This window comes from Diadema antillarum, unplaced genomic scaffold (assembly GCF_040938485.1).
Source record: "Diadema antillarum isolate AM-2024a unplaced genomic scaffold, OU_Dant_1.0 seq00000239_RagTag, whole genome shotgun sequence".
NCBI lineage: Eukaryota > Metazoa > Echinodermata > Echinoidea > Diadematoida > Diadematidae > Diadema > Diadema antillarum.
In genome coordinates, this window is record NW_027271286.1 from 906,252 (window position 1) to 933,897 (window position 27,646).

Genomic DNA, 27,646 nt, shown 5'->3' on the forward strand with positions numbered 1-27,646 from the left:
AGAAAGAGGGAGGGAGAAAGAAAGAGAGATGGTGAGAGATCAAGAGATGGAGAGAGAGAGATTTGTACATTATCTCCTAGGACTCGTTAGTATATACTTGTTTGTTAGCGCCGATAGTTTAACATCAACAGTAGAAATGCAGATAGAAGTCCCACTTAAGAAGATAAAGAAAGTCTGAATATCAAACTGCAGATTATTCTTTCGTGTTGCACGGTGTTTTGTTTTGTCTCTCTCTCTATCTATCTATCTATCTCCTTCTCTTGGTTGGATTAGCTACATCAGCAGCTGTGTGCATTTTCAGTTGCAAACACGATGTCAACATGTTCATGGATGACTGTTATTTTGACACTTCTAACTTCATGGTTGGCTAGTACAGCGCAGCAGTGCGCAGTACTATCAACCAACCGTTTGCTCCCGGTTTACGTGGGAACAATGAGCCACATGTTTCTTTCGTTCTCTCTCTCTCTCTCTCTCTCTCTCTCACGATATTTTTCTCTCTCTTTCTCTCCTGACGTAACTACCTATCTATTTATATAGATATCTACTTCGGAAGAACATATAAATCATAGGTAATATAATTGAAGAGTTTGTTCGCAAAAACCGATAAGTCCATTTTTGAAGATTTTGAACTACGGTCTCTGTCATAATGTACTAAATAATACCTTTTAAATGATATATTGGTCACTACATGTAAAGGTACATTTTTGAAGTTTTGGTCAAAAGAAGCAAAAAATTTTTCAATATTCTCTTTATTTTTCTTGACCTTTAATCGCAAATATCTCCATTTGGCAAATATGGATTAATCGGTTTTTGCGAACAAACTCTTCATATGTACACATAACTATATATATGCGCGTTTATCTATCTATCTATATCTATCTATCTATTTATCTACCTATCTATCTAGCTATCTATATCTATCTATCTGTATAAACAGTATACAAACATATAGGGCCTGAAATAAATCCAATGGGTCCCTTCCAGTTCTTACTTGGTTATAGTCCAACAGAAGAACAGACAGAAGAAATTAATGTTCAAGTCTATCTAATCTACTTGACATTTCAGTTAGTAAATGAAGACATATGAACTGGAGGCACATATTATTCCAAACTACGTGCATATAGTTATTTTGGACTATTTGTGTATCAAAGCATCAGAAACGGAAATTAATGACTGACACATCCATAATACTTGTATGTTGAGCTCTTAGCAGTACTGGTTTCAAAATCATTTATGAAGCATTTACAAAAAAAAAAAAAAAAACGTTAGCGGGATATACATAATTATATGTGTGTGCATGTATGTGTGTATGTGTGTGTGTATGTATGATATTGTTCGCCATTTCATTTTGTTTTCATTTCATTTCGTTTTATCCAACATATATGATTAAAACATTTGAATACATATAATAACACAACAAGAACAGTAATACAATTTTGAAAATTTCAAGACAAATATCGAAAAAAAAATTAGGAATGTCTATTTATGTTATCATGGTAGAAGCCAACAATAACCAATCAACTTTGCACAGTTGTTTTGTTTGTTTGTTTGTTTGTTTGCGTTTGTCTGTGTGTCTGTAACTACCAAGTTACAATAATTTCAAACGTCCTTATGAAAGGGGGCCGAATACTTATATTCGCCGGAGTGTGTTCATGCCCTCCAATTTCTCCCTCAGTTCGCCTTCTTCCTACCTTTTTGTGCTAGAATCTTCATCTATTTTGACGATTGGGGCATTGAGTTCATGGACAAATCTTCCCCGAAATACTTCTCAGACATCTTTACGTGCTATGGATCGCATGAGCATGACACATGTGTGTATTGTTGAAAGACTCTGTCTTAATACTCCAGCTCCTTCAATCTTGCAAAAGGAAAAAAAAAGAAATAAAGGCTGTCTGAATGTGACTTTCATGGACAAAGGAACCAGCTGGTAACACATCGAGCGTGACATACAGAGTCAGGCAACATCATATTCATGCGAGTGATTCATACCGACACGAATTCTGCTCTACCGTCGACAACCAAGTAAAACCGAGGAGATCTCCGCTGCAGAATGTTCGTGAAAATAATGTCCGTATGTGAAGAGAAGGGTAAAAATATGGGAAATCAGAATGCTGCTAAGAAATATGCTAATGAATACTGTACATTCAGGATGATCACAACAGTATAGCGGTAGAAGGATAAGACATAGGGTGCACATAATGGTCCTATATATGTCATTACAATGAAAGTTGCCGTAACAGCATATGACTCAATGCACGAATAGAATGATCGTGCGTTACAGAGTTCCTTCTACTCAAAGAAAGCTTCTGATCGTTTGGTGCTTACCACGTTTACCCCAGTAATTGCTTCAAGAAATTTAGGGGGAAAAAAGTAATTTTAGGACTGTCATAATGAAGACAGTGAAATAGATCTTACATTTCAAGAAATGGAAATCAATGTAGTCAGTGGGGTCGCACTTTAAAATCATATTGCGGCAGAGAGGTTACATCAATGTGAAGAATCGTTTGGAAGAATGGAGACTTTGCGACTGATTGACAAATTGCCCGACATCGACGTAAATTTCATGAATTCGAAGAATGGAGACGTTTTAACTTATTTTTTATGCAAAGTAGGTTATGTGTTTGTAGATGTGAATGTATGCATTTATGTATGTTTTATGTATGTATGTATATGTGTACGTGTGAGTGTGGGTGTTTGGTGTTTGGTGTGTGTGTGTGCATGTGTGTGTATGGGAGGTTGTCTGTCTTTGGGAAATTAAATCGGGATGGGAGAAGGGGAATGAGTTTACGGCAATACGAGGGTGTGTTTGAACGGAGAGTGGGCGACAAGGATGATTCCACCCATTTGGCAATGTTTCCAGGGTTCAAGCTTTGGCGTTCTCGGCACAGTTTGTGGTTGCTTAGAGAGGAGGAGGAGGGGGGGGGGGGGTGGAGGAGAGAAAGAGAGGAAGAGATTTGAAGATAGATCAGGAGAGAGAGAGAGAGAGAGAGAGAGAGAGAGATAGAACGAGAATCAAGGAAAATATACATCTATATCTTAACAATGGGATCACTGGCGCGCGCAGAGGACTACCCTGGGGGCATTGTGATGCATTTTGTTTGTTTGTTGAGAAATTAGGTTGAAAGGTGACTGTACTTTTCTGAGTTTAATGAAACGACTAGTTAGGGGCAAGTGAATGGGTTTTAGGTGGCGCCTCTCTAGTGCTTACAGCCCCTCTGAGCTCACTCAAGGTGCCCTGGAGCTCGTTTAATCTGGTCACCACGCCCTTTTCATTTTAAATATCAAGAGTGTTGCCGTTTCAGTATCAATGTGAAGTTATCATCTTATGTAACATTGAGATGCACCGATCCTGATCTGCCTTCATGGGGGAAGATTCCCCCGTTTCCATGGCGACCGAATACTCTGTAGTTTTTTGGATGAGACTGAGTGTTTCTGCTTGCAATCTCCGCGTGATCCTACGGAGGGTTAGCGTAGCGTGTGATTTATTCGTATAATTATCAGATTATGTGTCAAGCGTTCAGTAGGTTCAACCTTGGTCTGTGGGTTTGAAGAGGCATAGAGCGAGCGAAGACCTAAGAGGTTGAACAGTAATGTTCCATCTTCGATCCACTGCTCAAGCGTGGAGCGCCCAAAAATAAACCATGTACTTTTACTGTACTCTCAATAACAGGTGAGCTAAGTGTATGGCTCGGATTAAACTGTTCAGTCTGCCTGTGGAAATTAGAAAAAAAAATAAGATAAGAAAGAAACACAGTGGAAAAAGTGGAATTACAGCGTCAGCCTTCCTTCTTTTCAGGTCCAGTCGGGTTAGGTTTAATCTGAGGCAGTAAAGACGTTTTAATGAAGAACCTAAACTGGTTTTCTTGCATTCACACTAAGTCGATCCTATACACACAAAAAATGTGATATCGGAAATTTATTAAGAATTTCAGTTAGATACTGTATAAACATCACGAAAGGATTTGTCAGTATGTTTGATTATAATAATGTCATTGCTTTCTTCATTCTTAACGAGGGTTGGTATTTTCTTCGTAGTATTTTTCCAACATGTGAATGTCATACATTAGAACACACGTCACAGGTTGTTTTACCCCTTAGTGTGCATGTACCGTTTATTTGGGTGTTGTTTGTTTCATTTGAATCTTTATCTGTTATTATTATTATCATTTGTTTGTTTGTTTGTTTGCTTTTATTTCTGCATTCAATCAGATGCAATTTAAATGCAAACTTCAAAAAGTACAAAGACAAAGAATAACAAGTGCAGTGAAATAAATCGATAACAGTACATAAATAGACACACATAGGTGATTGCATTGAGCAATGTAGATACACAGAAACATAAAATAAAATATACAGTATTTTTCAGTAAACAACAGAGATAATTGAATGCAGGAGACCACCATCATAAGCGATTAAGCTTGAAATGGATGGAGGCCTCATAAAATGACTATCCAACGACATAACTCTCTTGGAGGAAGGTGATCAGGTGAGTGCAGTGCAGTTGCAGGTGAGAGTGCAAGATGCAGTTGAAGGAAGAAAATAGAAATTGACAATAAGATGACAATCTATACTATAAATATTTGTTAGCTCAATTGGTTTGGAGAATATAATTGTATCAAATATCGTTTAAGTGAAGCTTTCAAAGAATAAATACTTGAACAAGACTTTATAGACTTTATTTCGTATTTATCTCCTTGCCCTGAAGATATAATTGAGTTTTTATCTAAGTATATGAACTTTGGCTGATAGTTTTTACCGGAAATTTCAGTGGTACTCTCAGATAGAAAATGCCAGTTAGTAAGTCCTACAATTTCTTTTAGCCAAGCAGCAGCAAAGCGCAAAGTCTACACTGCATGCAACACAGATAAGGTTACCTTAAAATGCACGGCAGTGTTATAGCGGTATTGCAGTATAATATAGGGGTTTAAAGGACCTCTGACTAAAATGTGAATGTAATATGAAAGGAGATATGGAAATAGTTCTCTAGGACCTCGTCCTCGTATTCTGATTAAATCTAATCAAATCGCATGCCTTCTCTGTACAACTGGTATTCCCAAAAAGAGCTGTCCGTGTCAATCGATGAAAGTTAACGAGGCTTGCCATGTATCTATTGGCAGTTTGCGTTCATTTTGGAATTCATTTCTTGCATGCAGTCCAGTCTGCGCGCATTCCAGATTATCATTGCCATAAAATACGAACATGTTCTCCCAAATTTGGAAGAATTTAGACGGAGAAAAGTATTTGATCCAGCCTTAAATAATTAGTGAGTAATATCGCAATATTTGATAGTAGAAGCAGTATAGTTGCACAGGTATTGCATTATTATAACATTATGAACCCACTATTGTCATTATTATTGCCCTGTTCCCTTTCCTTTTTTCGCCTTCCATTTGGACCTTAGATTATTTACCCGAATCTATAAGTGAAGCTAAGTATACCTACTTGACCCGAATGCAAATTCTCGTGCCACGTATGGACAATGATTGGCAAAAATTAAAGGTCATGATAATATAGCTGCAGATAGTTTGAGCTATCCTGCGAAACAAGTCTTGTAGGGAATAGGACAATCGGAGCGTTGATCAATGCTCTCAGTATACAGTGTTTCAAGCTTAAATAACTTTAAAGGACAAGTTCACCTTCATAGACATGAGGGTTGAGTGAATGCAGCAATATTAGTAGAATACATCAATGAGAGTTTGAGGAAAATCGGACAATCCGTTCAAAAGTTATGAATTTTTGAAGTTTCTGCTCAGTCACGGCTGGATGAGAAGACTACTATAGCTTGTGATGTCATATGAGTACAACTATATAAAGAAAGTATAAAGAAAATTCAAGATATTCTCACTTTTCTCACATAATAAAAGAACCCTCGACTTTTCTCTTTCAGAAGTCAGGGGGAATAATATTACCCCTAACATAAGTCAGTAACAAGTCGAGGAAATGTGCACTTTATTCAAAAAGTCAAGTTTTGTGAAATTCTCTTTTTATTTTCCTTATATCGTTGTACGCATGTGACATCATACACTGTAGTAGTCTTCTCCTCCAGCAGTGATTGTACAGATATTTTAAAAATTCATAACTTTTGAACGGATTGTCGGATTTTCCCCAAACTTTCACTGATGTGTTCTACTAACATTGTTGCCTTCACTCAATCCACATGTATATGAAGGTGAACTTGTCCTTTAAGTTCAGACTGTCCGTGACATCTATGCTTATATTGAACCTCATTTGAAATAGAATTAAATGACTCCAGTCCGTTACAGTTCGAGTCTGTTTCTACTGCAATTCTCAAGAAATAAGATAAAGCTAGGAGGATTTGATACCAAAAGCCTCGAATGCAATCCACCAGGGCGGCTCCGTTTAATAAAAGATGCTAAGATAGCAACTCTTGCTGGAATAGCAACTTCCCGTGGCAACAGCGAATCAGGAAGCTTGCTTCTTTTCGTTGCCATGACAATTTCCATTACAGCAGCAAAGATTTTTTTTCCTGAAATTGGGGCCAGAAGGGCTTCAAACGTGGGAATGGTCGTTCACTAAGTAGGTGGGGATTTCTGGCCCTCTTTGGAAGCTGCTGTCGTTTTAGCTATCGATCATCAATCGGTCGTACGAGTCCTCGGAGAAGAAATCGATGGATTGCAGTCGTTAAAATATGAGACACCGTGCAATGTTTCATTGGTTCTTTTGAGGTTTTGTATTCAGAGGACGTCCTTGCAACATATAGGCATGTAGCCCAAGGGATCAGTACATACATACACATTTACACATTTGAAGTGGGGATTATGATGTAGCGGGGGATAGGCATGATGATAGTGTGTCAGTGTGGACAAGTTTGGTACAATAATCCCTTTCAAACTTCCCACCTTTCTTTCGATCACAATATGTAACTATGAATCTTATATATATATATATATATATATATATATATATATATATATATATAAACAAATGTGTGTGTATGTGTTTGTGTATTAATAATTGAAATGCAAAAACAGATAAACGCCATTTTCATTTTTTTTAGAGTGAAGTCATCATGAAATAGAAAACAAATTACATCCTCTCAATGATCTTTACATATTAAGAGATATTTTGTAGTTTATGATGAATATATCCCTTATATGTTAATCATTTTCTTTGTTTTCAGCTGATTCAATCTAAAATGTCTCAAGTCACACTGTAAGATGACCCCCCCCCCCCATCCTATTTTGGCTTTGACCAAAAGCTGATTTTTGCTTCACTTCACCTGTGATATGTTGTATTGTTTTATTCAGAAGTCATTATATCTTATACAGTTTACTCCTGATTGATAATCTTTTGTAAATTGAAAAATGGTAAGGAGCCTACTTGTCATGCCATGTTGCAGTGTTTTGTATTTGTATTTTTTTTCTCTCCCGCGTCTGTCCTGTAATGTCAATCCCGTTTCGAATTACTTTTATATTTTACTTGATTTTTTTTTTTAAATCGAAGTTTTTGAGTCGATTGTGTGAGTTGCCCACAATATACACGCACAGCTTTTTAGTGGACCCCTCAATCCATTCTCTCAGAACAAAGATAATGGGATGTAAGGTTTGATTAAGATTATGTATACGTTGTTTTAATTCGTTAATTACACTGATTTCCATCTTGCATTCAACCAATGTCGAGTCAAGATCATTGTTGATGTTCTTATATTATGTTCTATGGCAGAAAAAATTGAAGAAATTAAAACTGAATTGAATTGAATTGAATTGAATTGAATTGAATTGAATTGAATTGAATTGAATTGAATTGAATTGAATAAAATTGAATACTAGACTACCCTTTCTATACGTAGCATCTCTTGTACCTGATTCCAATACACGCGCACACACAAACTATTTTCCAATGCAAGACACACACACAAATTATCATTTTAATGCTGACTGTAACCCATGTGTTTGTGAATTGAGTGAATGCAGAGCTATTAGTAGTACATAGAAAATCGGACTCTCTGTGCAGAAGTTAGTAATATTTCAAGTTTTGTTTTTTTTTGTTTTTTTTTTTTTTTGGGGGGGGGGGGGAGTACCACCATCGCTCTGTAAGAACACTATACAAGTTCATAATGCCCACATTAGAACGATATGAAGGAATTCTAATGAACGGGAACTCCACAAAATTTAATTTTGAATAAAAAGTACACACTCCTTCCGCTTGTAACTGATATCTTAAGCGTAATATTACTTTCCCTGCCTTCTGACGTTGGACAGGTGTCCTCTCAATCACTACGATGGATAGATTGAAATATGTTAAATTCTCTTTACATTTTCTTTATATCGTTGTCCTTCTGCGATAACATGAACTGTTCTACTCGAAACTTTATAAATTCATTACCTTTGAAAGGATCGTTCGATTTTCCACAAACTTTACTGGCGTACTCTATTATTATTTCTACATTCATTGAATGAACATATAGTTGGGGTTCATTCTCCTTTAATTATAAGCTTTTTAACATTTCCTCGTCGATGCTTTAATCTTAATATTAATTCAGATGTTTGCTCTGCCTATTTTGATATCGGTGACAAAGGAATGAAATCAATGCCTTTATTTTTTCAGCGTATTATTGTGATCATAACTATACAGCATTAAATCCTGTTGACAACTCATCTACACTCAATCATTATTTTATGATCTTTGACACAATAGAACAATCGTTGAAGCCTCGCCGTCACGATCCGCGTCCAAATTTAGCCTCCACAGTTAAAAATACCTCGAGTGAGGATTTTGATCTGTCACCCATTGTTCTTGTTTGCTTATTTTTCTTTCTTTCTTTCTTCGTCTTCTTCTTTTGCGGTTCCCTTCCTCATAATCCCAACCACCAGGCCGGGAGAACTCCGGGCGAACAAGTCGGCAGACCGCACGGTGGAGTGAGCACGTTGACTCAGCGCCTGCGAGCATTCAGAACACATGGATGGCATGAATGCTTTATGGCGGTCGGGCTGCAATATGCAACACATCGTCAGATCGTGGCACCAACTTCCTCGCGATTTCAGCGGAAAAAGTCGGGGAGGCCGTGAAACTGAGCTGATAGGGGAGGCAAAGTGGTTCGCTGAAACAGCCTCTTGGCAATCGAGTAACAGTACGGTTTTTGGCAATAGAGGTGGCCATGTGTACATATTCAATTCAATTTCAATTCAATTCAATTCATAAAAACAGATATATATATATATATATATATATATATATATATATATATATATATATAGTGTAAAATGTGTCGGAGAGTTCACAAAGAAAGCCAAAGGCTTGAGACAAATGTGATCACCTTTGGAGTGTTGAATACATAAAAACATACATACAAACACATATCAACACAACACAACACATCGACCAATATTCCCTCGACAAAAATTTGTCCTATTTTCTTATTTTTCCTTCTCTTTTTTTTTTTACTTCAAAAATTCAGCTTGCATTCAATAACACTTGTGCCTCCGATGCGACATATCGCAATAAAAGAATGCAACCATAAATCCAACATAGTGACCGTCACGAACTACTTTGGATGACGTCGATAAAAGTGCGAAAAAAAGTGGCCCATAAGAATATGATGAAAAACTTTTTTGAACGCGAACTTGTGTAAAAAATTTCATATAATAAGAATAATCTACGGTCTTCAATGTCTTGAATGAAGTATTCAGTTTTCACGTCTGGTATACAAACCCTTGTGATGTCAGATTTTACGGCTGATATGTAGCAGTTCGTAGAAAATATGTGATCAAATAATGGTAAAGCTAAAGTGTAAGATAATTATTATTCCTTGAAGATATTTCTTGCACGAGATAATGGTTTTAAAAATGCCTTAAAGGGAAGTGGTTTTGAATTATGATATTGATAATTTTCATTGCTGCAAAGGAAATAGCTTCCAAGATAGGCCTAACGCTGTGATTTCATACTAACAACCATGACCAAAAAAAGAGTTCCAATTTCTCCCCGTATCCCGAATGGACGAGGCCGTCAAGCGAGCCAATCACCATTGTTGACATGGCAAATAATGATATTTATAGGTATTGTAACCATGCATCGACAATAACTGAGCGAGTAGAGGTGATTTCGTTTGCATGGAAACTAGCATCGACTCAGAACATCGTCATTGTCAGGTATCATCCGCTCGAAATCCAGGGTGTTGACAATCACTTGTGACCACGATCCGAAACCGCCAAACACGTGTGACGACACGACGGTTCCGTCTTCGAGGACGTGCAGGCAGTGGATGTCGAGTTTAACAAGCAAACATGAGTTGCCAAACAGCACATCCGTTTTTACATTTATTAAAGGGACATTCCACATTGTTTTTGATTTAGATTTAGTGAAAATTCATTCATGTTTCATTCATTCATTCATATTTTACAACAATAATGTAGAAGTTTCATCAAAAGCTGGCAGAAAATTAAAGAATTTTGAAGTTAAGGAAGTTCACGGAAGAATCATGTCGGTCATAAGTTGATGTTGAAAAAGTGAATGGTGCGACCGCCTCATAACTAGATTTCGCGTATGTCTCTGATGTATAGCGCAATAAGGAGGTAAGTAACCATTCCAGCAATCAGAGTCATCATTGCTGGCTCGTTACACTTCCCAGAGAAATTTGGTGTGAAGGATCTTCTTCTTGAATTCATGTAAGGCGACATAATTTAAGAATTGTGTGCAAGCGACTGAATGACTAGTGAGGTCGTTACATAATCACATCAATCATGTTACATAAAATGTATGCGGCTGCGGCTGATGTCACTGTCGTGGGTGAACATACGAGTCCTCAAAATCCCTCGACCCGTTGTAGTTTTTCTTACTATTTTTTTTTCAGTGGGATATCACAGAAATTTTCTGTGCTTGGATTCGTTTCACTTCTCCGGCAACGATTAGTATACACCATCCAACTTGGGCATCAAGATAATCAAGGGATTGGTGTTAGAACAGACCACGCAAACTGAAGTACCTTAATAGTTGGGTAGCGGAGAGACTGATTCAAGTTTGCTCTGATGTTTGTTTACCGAAACCTCAACCGCTTGTGATTTCTTTTAAGCAGTAAAGCCGAAATAAATAACTAAACTGCTGAATATCAGACGCGATTGACTACATTTTCACAGATGGTTAAAAAAAAGTATCACCGACTGCATTCATAATGCATTATAGTCATTATTGTAACGTTATGCTATAGGTAAGACGCTGTTTTGAATATGGCGGCTGTGGTTGTGAAGGTAATGGTGTTTACCATTATAAAAGTATCGACAAAATGATCACAATAGTCACCCCAACCCGACCCCTATCTCTCTTTATCTATCTTGTTCTGTCTCTTAATTGATGTTTTTTTTAAATATATATATAATTCCGGGTACACATATGAACGATCTCTCACCCATCGTTTCAATGACAGCCTTGTTCTGCTTCTTTTTTACCTGCGTTGATAAAAGAAGAATCATTGAACCCTATCTATGAATATTCTAAGAAGCATGGAACTTTGAAAAGCGGCATTGTCACTTGCCATTTTCGCGAAAATTAGAAATAAGCAAGATCACTTGCAGATAATTTGTTTCTCCTCGATCGTGACAGACATATTTATGTATTTGCAGGTAGCATATATTCTGGATTTAGCTGCTGCACAAAAGATTCAGAGATTGATATTCCACGCATTGACAAATGAACAACAACCAACAAGGTATAAAGAAATGACGAGGAAGCTTAGGGCGACTGTAATGGCTCATCACATGACGTCATAATGATAGATTATTACATCAATGGTGTTAATTAAGTTATGCAATGCATTATAGATAGATTGCCAATTTACAGAGTCCAGATAGCTCGTAGATCTAGCTGACTGCTGACTCCCAGATGATCAAGACAAAGTTCTTGAGACCTTGCTCAGTGGGTCGGAATGAATGGAGACGAAAGTACAGCTTAATAACAAATCTTTGTCAACAGCGGGGCAAGGGATCGATATGGAGCGCTTGAAAGTTTTAAGATCCCTCTCTGAAGCTCCTGAATGCGCCGTGCCGCTTTAATCCCCCGCGAAACGCTCGGGTGCCGAGCAGGCAAGTTCCCGAGGTACCTGCGACCCTGAGCGACCTCGTGCGAACAGCTGTTTAGGGTCACTGTACTATTTTCCCCTCGCGCGGTACCACTTCAAACGATTTGACGTGTTTGTCTCAGGTACGCACAAGAGACCCTGAAAGCACGCATAAACAGCGACTTGTTTCCGCGCACGATAATCGCTCCCAAAATCTATCGACTTTATTCATCTTACTTTTACTGTCTGCCTTGCTTCGGTCACTTTCGTTTCTGCCTTAAACAAAAATTAATGTTAAACCCGCCTTATATGCAACATAACAGAAATCTCGTTTTCGGATACATTCCGGCCTAAACGTTTAGGCCGATAGATATAGACGTAACCCCATCTATCTTGGTGAGAGAGCGCCGTTGCAGTTTCTATACTCATACATTTATTTCCATTTCATAATTGAATCGAAGTTAAAGGGGCGCAACCGATATGACGTTTGAATAGAATACAGTTGGACAATACCTTTCTGTCGAGATGATATCAATGATGGTGACGAGTTAAGCTCGCTTATGACGTTGGAAAGTTACGTTGACAATAAAATGGTGAAAAAAAGTAAGTGACGAAGTCATCACTTGGCGCGCATTTGTACCCCCGGGGTTGCAGGTGATGGCAAAAGTGGCAGCGATTCACTGTCAAGCCAAAAGGCAAACCATGTGTGATTTACAGTGAAAAGACTGTCCATCAGTTGTAACATTATGATTAAATCATGATTACGATAAGTGACCCAATATCAATCGATGACGTCACTATGACAAGGACATGATAGGAGGGAGGGCACGATGCTGAAACATTTCATTTCAGTTGCCAATTTGCCATCGTATTTGCACAAAGTACCTTGGTGAAAACCAAGAGCATTGCCAACTCAGCAAACTGACAGTTGCAATACAGAAGATGACCGCCAAACTTTAACTTCCCCATCACCACCAGAAACTTGATTGTGTACAATGCAGGTGACATCGTAAGCTGATGACCCATGTGGGAGTTAAAGTCGTATATCTCTGCGAGAGTTGACATGGTTGAAGACAAGAGTTGGTGGATGTCATATCGTGGACTATTACTTTAAAAGTATACTTCCATCATGTTAGAACCTGTACAGTAAGTGCAAAGCTCTCAGGCGCTAGCAAGGATATATCGGAACAGGGTCACCCCTCTTTGGGGACTGGTGAGGTGGGGTAGGGTTGCGGATAGGGGGTTGTGGGCGAGAGATTTAGAAGTGATTGTGCAACTCGTCGAGAATAGATTGTCGCGTCATTGGCTGCTGTCAATGAGCTCACGGATTGATGATCTCGAACAATGGCCGGAGAGAGGGCGAAAGATCGAACAAGTTCTTTTTTCTTCTTCTTCATTGTCTCTTGTACGTGTAAACTAATCGGTAATGGTACATTTGTGATTCCAAATATAAACGATTACAAAAATATAAGACAGAATAGGGCTACCCTTGGAATGAATTGAACGATGAACAGCGATTGATTTCCACCTCTTCTCTAGCTCCAGGCAGCGCTCATGGCGCCGCAGCACCACGCCCCTCCCGGGGTGCGCTGGACGCCCTATCTCGTACTGTCCGCTCTGTCCTGCGTAAGAGAGGTAGAAGCGTCTCTCGCAGGTGGGTGGTGTTGGTACCAGATGGCCCTATCTACCACCTCCCCTGTTCTGGACCATGTGTCCTGTGCTGGGCTCCTGCACTGGTCCCGCAAAACTGTCACTTTACAAGACAATTAGAGATTACTCGTCAAACCTCTATTTGTACACTTAGTTCTATTCAATCAAATCGGATAGTTAGCACATGTTTTTCGGAACTGATCCTTGGAACACCTCAGCATTAAAGTTACAGATCATGACAGATGAAGCAAAATGATGTATTCGAATCGGACAAAATGTCGTTGGTCCGAACAAGCCTGAAAAGGATTATTAAAGTATTATCAAGAGGTACAATCGAGAATATCTGAAGTCCTCTTGCTCTGACAGACAACAATTAAATATCTGATATGAAGCGGAATTGCTGATACCAAACTGTTGTGTCTAAAATCTGAACGGGGGCAGGCAATGTGTGATGTTTGCAAGACTCAAAGTAATGACTACAGAGTAATGATAGGGCCTACTTTCAAATGAACTCTCCTTGGATCTATAATATCGTCCAAGCAGTGATACTACAACCTTCACTTATTCTACCAAAGGGTCAGACAAAAAGCTTTGCTTTGAAAGTGATTCAATTGCGTATATATACATAAATAGAGTAAGTCCATATAATAGACATTCAATCAAAACTATGTTTGGTGATGCAATTATGCCTGAATTGACATGATGTCTTCACTTTGTAATATAAATACATTACTAGTACTTATCTTATTTTCCAGCGATTCCATACATGTGATATACTAGTCAGAAGGTGTAACTGCTTGCTGATCAACATGAACATAAACCCACTGCCACTCTATGCCATGTGATTGCCCAACTTGTATGCACACGTGTAATATATTTTTATGCGTAATCATCAGCGAAGAGTCATTAACAGTATAACTGTCGTTTGAGGGGTCAACGTTTTCGTTCGGGAGTATTTATATCTTCCAATTTGGGGACGTATTCAATGAATTTGGGAACAGTAATTGTAGCTGACCTGTAGGGTCAGGTGTGGTAACGGCGCTGAACCCTCATCCGCTGCTTCCCGAGCGGTGGGACATCGGGCAGGTACGCCCAGCGGGCTCGGCTTGCCATAGCAGTCACGGCACAGAAAGCACGTGTTATCGCGGCTACAGCGACTCCACGTGGTTCCCCCGGCGTGCGGAAAAAGTACATTCACCTCTCATCAGCTGCTGCGGTATTTGCGCCTACCCTGGGCCCTGTCAGAGCTAGTCTCAATTTCAGAATCCTCTTTGCTGTTCGAAGTGCAAAATAATGTGTAGGCCTACTTGTGAACTCTAAAAACCATCATACATTAAAAAAAGTAATACAGATGAAACAATAATGAAACAAACTACAGAAAATAAATGAAACAAACAAACAAAATCGAGAGTTGGCGAAGAAAGACAAACAAACAAACAAACGTGAATATGATAAAATTAATGTTGATAAGTTCAGAGATACTTTCTGTCTTCTGGGATGAATTCACAGGTAAGCTGCGCGAGGTCTGTATCAATCAATCAATCAATTCATCAATCAATCAATCAATCAATCAATCAATCAATCCCTTAATCATTCAATCAATCAATCATTCTATCAATCAATCAATCAATCAATCAATCAATCACATCATAATCCTTGGCGTTTAACACAGTGCTTAGGCCTACCTGTTTGCAGACATCACGCGTCTACAATTATTACATCACGTCTTCTATATCAAACGTATTATGACCAACTCCTTGACATTTCTGACGGAATGAATTCATCTCTACAAAGCTGTCGCTCTTGTCAACGACACTGTCAGGGATGCGTATGACGAAGAGTGTGTCTCTTTAGAATGTGACTTTCAGGCACCCACTGAGTCAGCTGGGGATACGTCAGTGGTGTGACTAAAATCAGACAGATCATCTGGGTCTCGAGTGAAGAGGATAAAATTGATCGAGGAAGAACGTCAAATTGTGGGGATGAATGTACATTCCGTCGCTGGAAAAACAGAACACTGAAAAGCACAAGTACTGTCGAAGTTCGAGTAGGGAAATGGAATATAATCATGTTCACCTCCCTTGTTCGAGAAATATATATGTATCCCGACTCATTTGTTTACTTTTTATTAATTCATTTCGTTAGTTAGTTAGTTAATTAGTTGGTTGATTAGTTAGTTAGTGAGTTAGTTAGTTATAGTTAGTTAGTTAGTTAGCACTTTAGTTAGTTAGTTAGTTAGTTATAAAAGTAGTTTGTTAGTTATAGTTGGTTAGATATGGCGCACTCACTTTCCTTATGTATATTTTGTGACTTATAGGGAAAAACAACTTTGTTTTAAACATATATGTTTATAATCCTAAATAATGTGTATTCCCTTTCTCCCCCTTTTCTTCTTGTAATTCCTGGAATACTAAAACCATTTAAACGTGTGATAGATAATCGCCCTAAACGAATATTATGTGAACTCAATTCAAATCCACTTATCTGATATACACGGACAATGAGACTTTCCTTGCCGCAATACTACGAGCTTAAAGGTAGGGGATACCTTTTACAGACCTCCCAAAATGCAGCAAAACATTAAATATGAACCTCAGGGGACTTGCTTAGGCCACTGCTTAGAAATTTGGAAGTCAACAGTTATCTAAAATTTGAATAATGCACAAAACTCAGCTACTCAGTAGTTCTGTGTGTCAGCCACACTTAAGCCTTTTTGTTGCATTCTTCTGTATTTGTGATCTATAAACACAAATCTAAAAGTACAAGAGCTGATGTAATAACATATAGAGTGTGTGGTAAGAATGTATATAGAAATGTTTGTAAGTGTTGATGAACTTTCTTCACAAAATATACATGATGGACACACATGCAGTACATGGGTCTGCAAAGGTAGCCTAGTAATGTACTGGAATTTACGGTGAGCCCCGAAAACAATTCAATTCAAAATCTAACCGTCAAAAAATGTACTAAATGTTACCTTCCACTTTCAATACTTTATGGGAGTTTCTAAAATGATATTCTCTTCAACATACCACTGTATTTATACAACTCTTCATTTAAGGCGTGCAAATGGGATTCCCTACCTTTAAAGGACAAGTTCACCTTCAGAGACATGTGGGTTGAGTGAATGCAGCAATATTAGTAGAACACATCAGTGAGAGTTTGAGCAAAATCGGACAATCCGTTAAAAAGTTATGAATTTTTGAAGTTTCTGCTCAGTCATGGCTGGATGAAAAGACTACTGTAGCTTGTGATGGCGCATGAGTACAACGATATAGAGAAAGAATAAAGAAAATTCAACATATTTCCATTTTCTCGCATAACAAAAGAACACTCGACTTCTCTATTTCAGAAGGCAGGGGGAATAATATTACCCTTAAAGGACAAGTTCACCTTCATAAACATAAGGATTGAGAGAATGTAGCAATATTAGAAGAACACATCATCGAAAGTTTGAGGAAAATCGGACAATCCGTTCAAAAGTTATGAATTTTTGAAGTTTTTCTGCAGTAACCGCTGGATGAGAAGACTACTGCACTGTATGAATAACTTAGATGTCACATGCGTACAACAATATAAGGAAAATATAAAGAGAAATTCACAAAATTTTATCTTTTGAAAAAAGTACACATTCCCTTGACTCGTTACCGACATATGTTATGGGTAATATTATTCCCCCTGCCCTTAGAAAGAGGCAAGTCAAGTGCTTTTGTATTATGTGAAAAAAGTGAAAATATGTTGAATTTTCTTTACATTTTCTTTATACTGTTGTACGCATATGACTCATAAGCTATAGTAGTCTCCTCATCCAGCGGTGCCAACACAAAAATTTTAAAAATTCATAACTTTTGCATCGAATGTCCAATTTTCCTCAAACTTTCACTGATGTGTTCTACATTAATATTGCTGCATTCTCTCAATCCCTTTGTTTATGAAGGTGAACTTGTCCTTTAACATACGTCAGTATAGCAAGTCGACGAAATGTGCACTTTATTAAAAAAGTAAAGTTTTGTGAAATTCTCTTTTTATTTACCTTACATAGTTGTAGGCATGTGACATCATACACTGTAGTAGTCTTCTCTTCCAGCAGTGACTGCGCAGATACTTAAAATATTCGTAACTTTTGAACGGATTGTCAAATTTTCCTCAAACTTTCACTGATGTGTTCTACTAATATTGCTGCATTCTCTCAATCCTTATGTATATGAAGGTGGACTTATCCTTTAAGTTCGTGCTATAATTGACAGATGCATACAGTTGAATGTTGATGCGAAATGGAAGCATGGATACAGACAGAAAGACAAACAAACAGACACACACACAAGCTCATATAAGAATATAGACATTGTATAGATATACGCTAATCATCAATGAATTACCTATATGATGACGCCAAGTAAGTAAAAGACTTGTTGAGGGCTAATCATGTTTATGTCATGTTTACATAATTTGTCATGTTGTCATTGTGCGGGTATATGAACAGCGTAGAGACAAGTACAAAACAGAGAATATTTTTTGTTTGTGTTAGTGCCAAATCTTATCTCAAAAAGTTCATACGTGACTGTTTTCGAGAATGTGAAGAGAAATTCATTACGCATTCCATTGATGAGCTCAGGAGGAATGAATAACAACAGTGATAAAAATCTCGATGGGTGTTCGAGCCGATGAGGATAGAATTCAAATTTCTATTTTACTATATGAGTTCTATGTAATAGTTTTTCTTGAACTCATGGATCTATGATCGCTGTTTTGCACATTGTGTATTTACAAAATATGGATCCAATCGACCTCTTGAAACTTTCTGACTTTCTTTTTCATAAGAGAGGATGTTCCTTCCGAGCCCATTCGATCAATATTTCAAAATGTATAGATATCTAACGAGTTCCCGTACCGTCCGCAAGGGCGCGACAGGTTCACAAGTTTAGGATGAAATAGGATAAAATCACAGGGGAATTACGGAGAAGATTCTTACAAACTTATTGGAGTTATCTTCATTCTAATCACATGAATAGTTCGTTTCACTCAAACAAATCTTGATATCAGTCATAATTAAAGTCAGTAGGGTTACGTACTGAGCTTGGAATTAATTCTAACATTTTAACATTTTGAAAAAGGAGATTGACCCCACATTAGGATGGTTTGGCCCATGAACTCATCATAATTATTATAGCTCCTTTGGATGACTCAAAGGTTATCACCTTGTTCGCAGGGAACCACTCGAAACCGGTAACATCACTCGGCTACCACGACGTATAAAGTGGGTCCGGCGGCATGGGGGTTACGCGCCAGTGCTCTCGGCTGCCAGAGCAGGCCCTCCTCCGCACGAAATAACAGACCAGCGCACGAATTAATGGTAGGTAGATTGTGACAGAATGGTGGATAATTCCAAAGGTACATCGGTGTAGACGGAGTTTGTATCCCGAAACAACAATGAGGGTAAGATGCGACAAATGCATTTCCATTTTCACGATATCATATATGCTAGAACTTTGGAGAAAAAAATAAGAACTATATAAGCGTTCAGTTTTCAAAACTATGGGAGGAAAGTTAACAAGAATCCATTAGCTCCTTTCGAGAATGGAAAGTATGTGGGGCCCACATTCTACAAGCGTTGACTTTTAAGTATATCCATCCATATTTCATGCACTGTATATTCATATTTGACGTTGATTACTTCAGTACTCATTACAATGCATCGCTATTCATTTTCGTTAGTTACGTCACAACAACCTCCAGGTTTATCATCATTGGATACATCATCAAATCATTGAGTAAAGAAATGCGCTGCGTGTAGACACTAGCTGTCCGAAGCACCTCCTCAATTCCCCTTCCGTTTCCCTTGATCAGCTTGTAGGCATTCTCTTCCTTTCTTACTACTCTTTCCTTTTATTCTGTTTTGCCCTCATTTCTTTAAATTGTATACCCCATATTCATTCTATGTTGTTGTGTTTAGCCTGTTTTGATCCGTCCTGTTTAAATTATTTTAGTAATTTGTAATTAAGTACTCTCATAGAATTCTTTGAGTTGTTGACATTTAAGCATACTTCTTAGTTTACATCTCAGTTCTTTTTTTTCTCTAAACATAACTTTGATTTTTTCCTGCATGCATGTATTATCTTTATTTGTTAAGTTTCATTTATCTTCATACAGTGAAATGTTTGCCTATGATATCATTTATAATTTATTCTACTTTATGTTTTGTTGGAAAGAATTGAAAACAAAATGAACTGATTTGAATAGAATAGAATTGAATTGAATTGAATTGAATTGAATTGAACTATTACTATATGCTTTTAAATAATTTTGTTTACTCTATTCAATTCACATGATCTTGTTTACATTATTTCTGACACTAAAGAAAGTGAGATGTATATCCTATTAGAAATCACTTATATGTAATATTAACGAGGATGTCATTCTAAGAGGAATCAAAAGTTAATCTGATCATATTGATGAAATGGCTAATATATGCAAAAAAAAAAAATAGGGTAAACCAAAGTGGTCCTCATGAAAGTTGGGTCCCACTTTTTACAAGGATTTGTCTGCTTTTAGATGTCTCAGCCATTTCAAAACCGATTTTCATCAAATGAACTTCTAATTCCTCTGAGAATGGCATGTTCTTTAATATTTCATAATACGTGGTTTCTAATTATCTCTCAAAAAAGTTAAAATTTGAATCCCCATCTCAACCAAAACTATACCATTCCTTTAACTCTTTCTGGAGACTTTTTCGTCGTTGTTGTTTTCTCGTTTGTCCCTCTAATCAGCAGTAGGGGCTTGACTGTATAATGATCACTGTATGGTCCTAGTTACAGGAGTTACAGGAGAAAAACATGCGAACTGCTGTCAGAACCAGATCGTTGAGACATGTAGGAATATACATACAATGACTGTTCAGTCATCCCGAACTCATTAAAGGTAAAGGATTACATGTCCCGCCAAAGTTCTGATTATGACAGATTTTGTTCATTGTCCCCGTATCGAACTGACGTTGATGGCGAGATTTCTTTTCTTTTCTTTTACTCTTTTTTGGCGGCTGCATGAAAGGCATTTGTCTTCTTACTTTTGTTAAGAAAATGAGTCGCCATATTGTCGGAAAAAAGCAACTAATGCCAAAGTGCGCCATGAACTGATGAAATACGTGGAATACACTTTCAACACATCATCAAGCGATACACTGCGAAGAAAAGAACAAATGCGCTAAGCTATTTTGCCGTTTCAAATTTGTCTTCTTTAAGTCATATTAAACAAGATTCAGAAACCCAACTATAATTCGGTTGACGGTGAAATCCTTCGAAAAGACCTTCCACTCGGGGATACGATCTTTTCAAAACGTGTTTTTTTAAATGCAACGGTAGAGGTTGAGAGTGGAAAATAAGAGTACAGTGACCCAACCGACTTTCAACAGACCAATGCAATTACCTTGAGTTGTGAAGAGAGGGAGATAGAAAAAAAGCTAGAAAGAACAAACGTCGGCCCACACACCGCGCACGCGCAGCGGAGCGTTAACGCGCCCAGAAGAGGGCCGCATCAACAAGTGCACGGCAGGTCTCTTTGGTGGGATTAAAACTTTTGGAAGAAAGGGCGAAGACAAGGGAGGAACTTCTTCGAGGACATGGCGTGTTGTCAGATCTTTTCTCTTTCTCCTGCCACACACCTCCTCCTTCTGGAGGATTAGCCATGCTATTTACATGTTCTCTTCTTTGAAGTTTTCCTTTTAACTCGCCTTTTTTCCTCTCCTATTTCTTCTTCGTCTTCTCTCTTTTGACGACCCTCTCTCTATCTGCTTAGGCTGAATAGAAAGTACACTGCCCTCTGCTTCGCCAGCTACGAAAAGGACGCGGGACCCCTAGGTCGCTTCGAAGTAAAAGGGTATGATACTGGCACTGTTATATAACGCCTCTTGGAAGACACACAAACTGTGTCAGGCCACACACTGTTACGAAATTGTCTCGACATCTTTTTGTCTATCACTTGATCCCTTAATCGATCAATCTTTCTATCTGGCTAACTAGCTGCATTCATTTTCTCTCTCGCTCTCCCTCTCCCTATCTCTCTCTGTAGTTAAACGCAAGGGTACAATTATAATCGATATATATAATTATGAATATTACACATATATTCCTCACTTTATCCACACTATCAAAATAAGTTGAATGGCGCTTATTCGTACGACAATAGAAATGTTTCGTGCTGCTGAAAAATTCAAGCATCGTGAACCTGGTGTGGCACAGTTACAGAAGTGGAATGCAGTCGTTTTCTCAAATACACTGTCTGTCACCTCACGCTCGCTTGCTCAAGAACCAATAATTTTTTGGTGTTGTTGCTGTTTTCTAACAAAACCAACAAAACTACACGACGAATGGAAATATAGATGAGGCTGATTCAACAATTCGTATATCATCAGTTAATGTTGATTTCCCTTAGATATGAGAAGCTGTATTTGTGCAAACTACAGTTTAAAGTTGATTTTTTTTTAAAGTTTCTCTTTCATGGATTCGGCTTGATGTTTGACAGGTTCCTTTAGTTGAAGATGTTACGTACGCGCATTGAAACTGGTTCCGAGCAATGAATCACTCCAGTTTCGAAAATCGTATTACAAACGAAGATAGATACAGTATAATTATCAAGAAGTGAAGGATTCAGGTGTGAGTTTCTTCAATTTGTTTCCCTCTACAAATGAAATTGTTAAGATCGCAACTGCTGATCTGTAAATTAACAAACATGTCGGGGGAAAGGAACCAGTGGGACTCGAACATGTCATCTACAGCTTTCCGGGCAGCGAATGATTCTTTCTAACTTCAGGTATCCAAGCCATTCGCAAGCATCGACTTAAAAGGGGAAACTAATTGTTATCTTCTTATAGGCAAATCTAAATTCCATACATTTACCCTAAACTGATGTATGATAATACACGTAATATGACTATATGAACCCAGGTCGACTGTTCAGTTGATAGCAAAAGTAATCAAAAGTTAATGAAGGAAAAGTAACTCTGATGGCCTCAATTCATGTCACCTTTTCTTCTCCTTCTTCTTCTTCTTCTTCTTCTTCTTCGCTGTAAGAAACCCCAAAGATCATGTTTCTTACATGACCGTGCGCTCCTGTGTCGCGAGTTTACTCCAGCTCTCCCAATAGCAGAAAGACACGCATCACTATTCAATGCTATTTGGACTCTTTTGAAGCTATACCACATAATATGTTTACCTTTTGTCGCTTTCTCTTATTTCATTAACGATAATTTGTGCTGATGTGAAACTTATATGTTCATTTGAAGCTCTTTACAACCAACACAAAACTTTTTATCTCCTCAGAAAGTCTCAGTCTTCTTTTTTTCGACAGTTCAGACGAATGTAGGTTTCCGAACATAACTGCAACAGAAAAGTGGCATTTGCCGGCTTGTATCCCCCTCTTCTCTCTCCCTCCATCTCTCTTTCTTTCCTTCTCTCGCTCCCTTTCTCTCTCTCTCTCTCTCTCTCTCTCTCCCTCTCTCTCTCTCCCATAGTCAGCTGTGTCACTCTTTGAAAGACTCATTCCCTGCCTTTACATGACAAACCCCATTGAAGATAATTTGTTAAGTGAGTTAGTGTTAAGCGGTCCAAATTGGTTCCTTTACGGGCGACCACATGTTTGATTCATTGTCAGAACGCCAAGGTTGAACTCCACAAGAACTGTCTCTCTTTTCTCTCTTTGCGCCCAGCTGACGAGAAACACACGCTTGCAAGTCGGACGTGAATGACACCTTCATCGTCGACCGAGAACAGTTCGCCAAATGGTGCCCGGTACGGGGCCGACTTCGAAGGGTGACGAACTCGGCCGAATTATTTTCAAGACGCGCGCCAGCCGTTGAACGCATCGACTTGCCGTATCGCTGGAGTTGACTATTGAAAGACTAATGTTGCTCTTTAGTTTGTAAGAGGCAAATGCTTGGCCACCAGCGGGGAATGAAAATGAGAGGATTTTCCTTATACCAAAAATATCTCACATCTATTACAATGATCCAAGGCGAACCGTCCTCGTCTCCCTGTTCTTACCAATGTCAGACTTGTAAACCATTGAATTGACTCTCACAAATAAAGACAATACTTATGAACCGATATGACATCATTATCAATGCAACTGATTATGTCAAAATGACCTGAGATTCCTTCTTTCAATTCGGAAGCGAATGTCGATAAAAAGATTGGTATCGTTAGGCCTGACATTATAGGGACAAGATAAGGTGTAAACACAGCAGATATATTCAGATGGGAAGGTGGACAGGGTTCACACACATACAGTGGACTCCCGTTATAACGAAGTCTTTGGGACCGGCAAATTTCTTTCGTTATATCGAAATTTTGTTATAGCTGAATAAATAACCAATAAATGGACATAGAGCCGATTATGTTGTGGCCTGAATTTTTACTTCGTTGTAACCAAAATTTCGTTATAATTCAACATGCTTTCACTTTTCTAGCGTAATGAAAGAACACTTCACTAACCGCTTTCAAAAAGCAGGGGGAATAATCACTACCCTCAACTTATGTCAGTATCAAGTTGATGGAATGTGTAATTTTCATGAAAAATGCATTTTTGTGGAATTCTCTTTATATTTTTTGATGTCATCAACTCACGTAGTCTCCTTATCCAGTGGTTCCAACACCAAAACTTTAAAAATTAATAACTTTTGCATCGATTGTCCGATTTTCCTCAAACTATTACTGATGTGTGCTACTAATATTGCTGCTTTCACCCAACCCACATTGCTCTTTGGGTTTGGGTTTCCTTTAATGAGGAAAAGAAAAACGAGAATTAAAGACAAGGAGTATAGGTGGGGGGGGGGGGCAAGGAGGAAGACGAAGACTAGAACCAGGAGGGAGGGGTAGGAGGGGGAGGTAAAGGGGGAGAAAGAGTAAAAGAGGAAGAAAGAGGGAGATTGAGAAACAGAGAGACGGAGAGTGGGAGGGAAGAAGAGATAAATTGCGCGCATCATCATTATCTTGAGCCTGTCAGGCGAAAGTGGGGACTGACCCTGCTAGGGTCGAGAACAAATAACCCAAGATACTTTGAAGAGTTTCCAACAAACGAATGTCGCACCAAGAAAAAAAGGGGGTAAAGAGAGGGATTAGATGCTCCCACACGTGGATGTAAGCAAGCTCGTTCTCTTATTTCCAAGACAAATCCAACCGACACCTGAAAACACTTAACGAACGATTTATAATCTTCAGGAACAGAACTTTACTATATACGGCTTCTGCAGTCTCTCTCCCTCTCTTTCTTTTTCCTCTCTGCCCTCCTATTCCTTCTTCCTCTTCTTCTTCTTCTTTCTCTTCCCTTTTTTCCTGCTCCTGTTCCTCCGTCTTCTCATTGTCTTCTTGCCCTTTATCTGATATTTGTGTTAATGATTGATTCGAAAATAACTTCTTTTTTACCCTTAATTGAAGTGTAAAAATCATTCATTTTATACCATCATGAACTGGGATTCACTAAGCTGCCACTTCCTGTCGAAATTTGACGCACGTGCGTCCCCTACCGTTTTCTCCAGGAAGGCCATTGTATTAATGAAGAACGATTGTTCCGGGAAAGGTTCATGGGCATAGCTTGTGACGTATCTGCCTTGTCAGTGGCATTAGTTGGAAGAACACGTCACTTCTCTTCATAATTGCGACCTGAACGTAAGGTCAAATGACTACAGGTTTTTTTTTCCCTATTTGTTGCAGTTGACCCGTTCATTGAGAGACCAGTCACTGACCAGCTTGGCATATCATTTAGGGGAATTTCCTCCACACCATGGAGATTCAACACAACAATGTAGCTTCATGCTTACACTTAAGCCTTTTGAACCACGTTGAATTAGATAAAAACCGTCGACGTTCGTTTGAATAAACAATGATACCTTTTTTTTCCTGTAAAAATGACTGTACCTTACAAAAGATAATGAATGTGTATGATATTAAATCCATCCGTTTACACTATATTAATTGGCAGAAGCGTTCTGATATCTAATTCGAGAGAGATGAAAAAACAAACAAACAGAGAAACAGACGGGGAAGGCACAGAGAGAACGACAGAGAGACAGACAAACCGGCAGACTAAAAAGATAGGAAAACATAGAAAGAAAGAAACAATAATCTTAAATGAAAGAAAGATATTATTCAGGGGGTTGAAGGTTCAGGTGTGAGTTTCTTCAGTTTGTCTCCCTCTACAAATTAAATTTGTTAAGATCGCAACTGCTGATCCTTCACCCCTCTGAATAATATCTTTCTTTCATTTATCCTATGTCTTGTCCGCCTTGGACTACTTAACATAACAATGTCGGAATTTCGGAGCTTGGGTATTTGTTCCATGTTCATCGTGTCACTGCCGGCAACCAGGGACAGCCTGGTGGTAGTGTCGCTGCCCGGAAAGCAGTAGATGCCAGGTTCGAGTCCCACTGGTTCCTTTTTCCGACATGTTTGTTAATTTACAGATCAGCAGTTGCGATCTTCACAAATTTAATTTGTAGAGGGAGGCAAACTGAAGAAACTCACACCTGAATAATAATCTTACCAAGTGTATTCAGTAGCCGGGTCAGCTGGGCTCGCACCCAAATAATCATAGTCTGTGTCTCTTCCGTATCCTATTAACTCGCTGGGTGCGGCATAAATTCCTTGTCCATAGGTATTTGTGTGAAATTATGGACATTTTGACCCATTTGCACAGAAAGGGTTAATACATTAGGTGTTCTTCATTCGTTTTCTCTGTGTTGACTGTGAAGTCGATTGTCATTGAAGGGCTGATGACCAACATCGCTATGTCGGCCAACCCCATTTCTTTACCGGTTTGAGTCAGGATAGGCAGGACTTAATTCTGTCTTCACAATCATGTTCCAGTACAGAAAGTTGATCTATACTTTTGACATGCTTGGGATTCAGTTTGTGATGTATTGACCTTCTTGAAGTAGGCAGATATGTTAAAAAAGATGCTCACTTCTGGCGGGGAGTGTGAAATTGTGCATATAGGGGTATATTTGGGGCACTGATTTCAAAATTGACGGATCCAAGAGATCTGACCACTGGGTTGGCCGCCATCCTGAATCCCAATATGGCCGCCATGACGAAACATTGAAAATCCCTATCTATGTGACCATCTTCATACATTTTTGCTACATGTCTGCCCCGCTATAAATTGGTCCTGTTTGTGAGAAGCGTCGACCACGTGACCGCGGAAGGGATATCCATGAGGGGCTGCCCTTGTTAGTGTGTTCCCTTTCCATTCTATTTCTTCCATTCCATACAATAACCACTATGTACATAGCATTTCCTGGTTTCCCCCTGCTGAAAAAAACACAGTGTCACACAGTGTGAGAAACACAGTGTGAACACAGTGTGAAATCTCTTCACACTGTTAAATTCGAGCGTTTCAACAGTGTGAACACATTGTGAATCATTAATTCAAAGTGTGACACAGACCATTACCATGGGAACACTCTGTGAAAACCAAACCACAGTGTGAAATCACCTCCACACTGTTAAATTCGAGCGTTTTCACATAGCCGACTATGTGACCACACTGTGAACACACTGTGGGACACTGTGTTCTTTCCAGTAGCCCCCCCCCCCCCGGTTTGGAGTGAGAGACTCAAGATTATCCCAGGTAACATGACATGTCTTGGTTTACTTGATTACACATTGAGTGTGTCTAGGGTTCGAATCTTGTCACGGTAACCTATATTCTCGACCCTCTTTTTGCCATTTACAATGTTTTTTAGTGAAATAACCGAGATATTAAACTGCTTAATCTTTCAAGATTAAGAACGAAGTGAAAATTACAGAGAAAGTTAAATCTAAATGTTTACATCTAATTTTCGATTTCAGTAGCAATTACCCTCTTCTATTTGTTTGGTGTGTTTGTTTTTTTGTGACATTCTATAGATCTGATTTAGCACGAGTGATTTTCTTTAAAAGCGGAAGCAGTGGAACACTTGAGTTGTTGACCCATACGTAGATATTAGATATTTCAAGG